Below are 5,692 nucleotides of genomic sequence, written 5' to 3'. Positions count from 1 at the left end.
AAGTGATCTCATTGTTCAGTTCCCACCTATGAGTGAGAACATGCGGTATTTGGTTTTCTGCTCTTGTGATAGTTTGCTAAGAATGATGGTTTCTAGATGCATCTATGTCCCTACAAAGGACACAAACTCATCCTTTTTTATGGCTGCATAGTATTCTTTGCACCCTTTTTGATGGGGTTCTTTGTGTTTTTTTTTCTTGTAAATTTGTTTGAGTTCTTCATAGGTTCTCGATATTAGCTCTTTGTCAGATGAGTAGATTGCAAAAATTTTCTCCCATTCTGTAGGTTGCCTGTTCACTCTGATGGTAGTTTCTTTTGCTTTGCAGAAGCTCTTTAGTTTAATTAGATCCCATTTGTTAATTTTGGCTTTTGCTGCCGTTGCTTTTGGTGTTTTAGACATGAAGTCCTTGCCCATGCCTATGTCCTGAATGATACTACCTAGGTTTTCTTCTAGTGTTTTTATGGTATTAGGTCTAACATTTAAGTCTCTAATCCATCTTGAATTAATTTTTGTATAAGGAGTAAGGAAAGGATCCTTTTTGATGTGCTGCTGAATCCGGTTTGCCGGTATTTTATTGAGGATTTTTGTATCGATATTCATCAGGGATGTTGGTCTAAAATTCTCTTTTTTTGTTGTGTTTCTGCCAGGCTTTGGTATCAGGATGATATTGGCCTCATAAAATGAGTTAGGGAGGATTCCCTTTTTTTCTATTGATTGGAATAGTTTCAGAAGGAATGGTACCAACTCCTTCTTGTACCTCTGGTAGAATTCAGCTGTGAATCCATCTGGTCCTGGACTCTTTTGGTTGGTAGGCTATTAATTATTGCCTCAATTTTAGAGCCTGCTATTGGTCTATTCAGGGATTCAACTTCTTCCTGGTTTAGTCTTGGAAGTATGTAAGTGTCCAGGAAATTATCCATTTCTTCTAGATTTTCTAGTTGATTTGCATAGAAGTTTTTATAGTATTCTCTGATGGTAGTTTGTATTTCTGTGGGGTCAGTGGTGATATCCCCTTAATCATTTTTTATAGCATCTATTTGATTCTTCTCTCTTTTCTTTATTAGTCTTGCTAGCGGTCTGTCAATTTTGTTTATCTTTTCAAAAAACCAACTCCTGGATTCATTGATTTTTTGAAGAGTTTTTTGTGTCTCTGTCTCCTTCAGTTCTGCTCTGATCTTAGTTATATCTTGCCTTCTGCTAGCTTTTGAATGTGTTTGCTCTTGCTTCTCCAGTTCTTTTAATTGTGATGTTAGAGTGTCAATTTTAGATCTTTCCAGCTTTCTCTTGTGTGCATTTAGTGCTATAAATTTCCCTCTATACACTGCTTTAAATGTGTCCCAGAGATTCTGGTATGTTGGATCTTTGTTCTCATTGGTTTCAATGAACATCTTTATTTCTGCCTTCATTTCGTTATGTACCCAGTAGTCATTGAGGAGCAGGTTGTTCAGTTTCCATGTAGTGAGCGGTTTTGATTGAATTTCTTAGTCCTGAGTTCTAGTTTGATTGCACTGTGGTCTGAGAGACAGTTTGTTATAATTTCTGTTCTTGTACATTTGCTGAGGAGTGCTTTACTTCCAATTATGTGGTCAATGTTGGAATAAGTGTGATGTGGTGCTGAGAAGAATGTATATTCTGTTGATTTGGGGTGTAGAGTTCTATAGATGTCTATTAGGTCTGCTTGCTGCAGAGATGAATTCAATTCCTGTATATCCTTCTTAACTTTCTGTCTCATTGATCTGTCTAATGTTGACAGTGGGGTGTTGAAGTCTCCCATTATTATTGTATGGGAGTCTACGTCTCTTTGTAAGTCTCTAAGGACTTGCTTTATGAATTTGGGTGTTCCTATATTGGGTGCATATATATTTAGGATAGTTAGCTCTTCCTGTTGAATTGATCCCTTTACCATTATGTAATGGCGTTCTTTGTCTCTTTTGATCTTTGATGGTTTAAAGTCTGTTTTATCAGAGACTAGGATTGCAACCCCTGCCTTTTTTTGGTTTCCATTTGCTTGGTAGATCTTCCTCCATCCCTTTATTTTGAGCCTATGTATGTCTCTGCATGTGAGATGGGTCTCCTGAATACAGCAGACTGATGGTTCTTGACTCTTTATCCAGTTTGCCAGTCTGTGTCTTTTATTTGGAGCATTTAGTCCATTTACATTTAAGGTTAATATTGTTATGTGTGAACTTGATCCTGCCATTATGATGTTAACTGGTTATTTTGCTTGTTAGTTGTTGCAGTTTCTTCCTTGCCTCAATGGTCTTTACCTTTTGGCATGTTTTTGCAATGGATGGTACCAGTTGTTCCTGTCCATATTTAGTGCTTCCTTCAGGGTCTCTTGTAAGACAGGCCTGGTGGTGACAAAATCTCTAATCATTTGCTTATCTGTAAAGGATTTTATTTCTCCTTCACTTATGAAACTTAGTTTGGCTGGATATGAAATTCTGGCTTTAAATTTCTTTTCTTTAAGAATGTTTAATATTGGCCCCCCCTCTCTTCTGGCTTGTAGAGTTTCTGCCAAGAGATCTGCTGTTATTCTGATGGGCTTCCCTTTGTGGATAACCCGACCTTTCTCTCTGGCTGCCCTTAAGATTTTTTCCTTCATTTCAACTTTGGTGAATCTTGCAATTATGTGTCTTGGAGTTGCTCTTCTCGAGGAGTATCTTTGTGGCATTCTCTTATTTCCTGAATTTGAATGTTGGCGTGCCCTACTAGGTTGGGGAAGTTCTCCTGGATGATATCCTGAAGAGTGTTTTCCAACTCGGTTCCATTTTCTCCCTCACTTTCAGACACCCCAATCAGAGGTAGATTTGGTCTTTTTCCATAATCCCATACTTCTTGCAGGCTTTGTTCATTTCTTTTTCTTCTTTTTTCTTTTGGTTTCTCTTCTCGCTTCATTTCATTCATTTGATCCTCAATCGCTGATACGCTTTCTTCCAGTTGATCGAGTTGGTTACTGAAGCTTGTGCATTTGTCACGTATTTCTCGTGTCATGGTTTTCATCTCTGTCATTTCGTTTATGACCTTCTCTGCATTAATTTTTCTAGCTATCAATTCTTCCAATCTTTTTTCAAGATATTTAGTTTCTTTGTGCTGGGTACGTAATTCCTCCTTTAGCTCTGAGAAGTTTGATGGACTGAAGCCTTCTTCTCTCATCTCGTCAAAGTCATTCTCCGTCCATCTTTGATCCATTGCTGGTGATGAGCTGTGCTCCTTTGCAGGGGGAGATGCGCTCTTATTTTTTGAATTTCCAGCTTTTCTGCCCTGCTTTTTCCCCATCTTTGTGGTTTTAACTGCCTCTGGTGTTTGATGATGGTGACGTGCTGATGGGGTTTTGGTGTAGGTGTCCTTCCTCTTTGATGGTTTTCCTTCTAACACTCAGGACCCTCACCTGTAGGTCTGTTGGAGATTGCTTGAGGTCCACTCCAGACTCTGTTTGCCTGGGTATCAGCAGCAGAGGCTGCAGAAGATAGAATATTGCTGAACAGTGAGTGTACCTGTCTGATTCTTACTTTGGAAGCTTCCTCTTGGGTGTGTACTCCACCGTGTGAGGTGTGGGGTGTCCGTCTGCCCCTAGTGGAGAATGTCTACCAGTTAGGCTACTCAGGGGTCAGGGACCCACTTGTGCAGGCAGTCTGTCCCTTCTCAGATCTCAGCCTCCATGTTGGGAGCTCCACTGCTCTCTTCAAAGCTGTCAGAGTCGTTTGCGTCTGCAGAGGTTTCTGCTGCTTTTTGTTGTTGTTGTTGTTGTTTAGCTGTGCCCTCTCCCCAGAGGTGGAGTCTACAGAGACAGGCAGGCTTCCTTGAGCTGCTATGAGCTCCACCCAGTTCGAGCTTCCCAGCGGCTTTGTTTACCTAATTAAGTCTCAGCAATGGCGGGTGCCCCTCACCCAGCCTCGCTGCTGCCTTGCGGTTAGATCACAGACTGCTGTGCTAGCAATGAGGGAGGCTCCCTGGGTGTGGGACCCTCCCGGCCAGGTGTGGAATATAATCTCCTGGTGTGCCGGTTTGCTTAAAGCGCAGTATTGGGGTGGGAGTTACCCGATTTTCCAAGTGTTGTGTGTCTCAGTTCTGCTGCCTAGGAAAAGGGATTCCCTTCCCTCTTGCCCTTCCCAGGTGAGGCAATGCCTCGCCCTGCTTCAGCTCTCACTGGTCGGGCTGCAGCAGCTGACCAGCACCGATTGTCCGGCATTCCCTAGTGAGATGCACCTAGTACCTCAGTTGAAAATGCAGAAATCACCGGTCTTCTGTGTCGCTCGCACTGGGAGTTGGAGACTGGAGCTGTTCCGATTCGGCCATCTTACTCCGCCCCTCCAGTATTTGTTTTAAGTGACTGGCTTACTTTATTTAACATTATGTTCTCCACGTTCATCCATATTATCACAAATGACAGAATTTACTTCCTTTTTTAAAGGCTCATTTTCCTTTTCTATTGGACTGTGGCTGGACACTAAGTTTGATTGCGTGTCTTGGCTATTGTGAGTAATGTTACTGTGAACATGAGAGTACAAATATCTCTTTTATATACTGATTTCATATTCTTTGGAGGTATATCCAGAAGTAAAATTGTGGATAATATTGTAGTTCTATTTTAAATTTTTTGAGAAATCCCTGTAGTGTTTTCCATTATGGCTTTACTAATTTACATTCCTACCAACAGCATACAAGGGTTCCCTTCTCTTCACATCTTTGCCAGCACTTATCTTCCATCTTTTTGATAATAGTTACTTTAATGTGTGGGAAGTGGTATTTCATTGTGATTTTAATTTGCATGTCCCTGATGATTAGTGATGTTGAACAGTTGTTCATATAGCTGTTGGCTATTTGCATGTCTTCATTAGAGAAATGTCTATTCAGATCCCGTGCTCTTCTTTTATTTGGTTGATTGTTTTCTAACTATTGAGTTGTTTGAGCTGCTTCTGTAAATTGGATCTTAACTGCTTATCAGATTTATGATTTGCAAATGCTTTCTCTCATGCAGTAAGCTATTTCTTCATACTGTTAATTGTTTGCTTTGCTGTACAGAACTTTTTAGTTTGGTTTAATACCATTTACTTTTTTTGCTATTATTATCTTTTTTATTACCTTGCTTTTGGGGGCATATCCAAAAAATCTTAGTCCAGATCAACATAATCGAGTGTTTCTCATGTTTTCTTCTAGCAATCCTAGTTTCAGATCCTAAATGTATGTCATTAATCCAATTTGAGTTGATTTTTGTATATAGTGTGAGATGAAGGTACAATTTTATTCTTCTGCATGTGAATATCTAGTTTTTCAACACCATTGTGTATTTTATTCCATTGATCTACGTGTCTGTTTTTATACCAGTACTATGCTGTCTTGTTTGCTGTAAGTAAGCTAAATAATATGTTTTAAAATTAGGGTGTACCCGCATGTTCTCACTCATAGGTGGGAACTGAACAATGAGTTCACTTGGACTCGGGAAGGGGAACATCAACACTGGGGCCTATCATGGGGAGAGGGGAAGGGGGAGGGATTGCATTGGGGAGTTATACCTGATATAAATGATGAATTGATGGGTGCTGACGAGTTGATGGGTGCAGCACACCAACATGGCACAGATATACATATGTAACAAACCTGCACGTTATGCATATGTACCCTAGAACTTAAAGTATAATAATAATAAAATAAAATAAAATAAAATAAAATAAAATAAAATAAAATAAAA

Source organism: Piliocolobus tephrosceles, chromosome 9 (genome assembly GCF_002776525.5).
Source record: "Piliocolobus tephrosceles isolate RC106 chromosome 9, ASM277652v3, whole genome shotgun sequence".
In the NCBI taxonomy this organism is placed as follows: domain Eukaryota; kingdom Metazoa; phylum Chordata; class Mammalia; order Primates; family Cercopithecidae; genus Piliocolobus; species Piliocolobus tephrosceles.
This window is presented reverse-complemented; position numbering follows the sequence as displayed.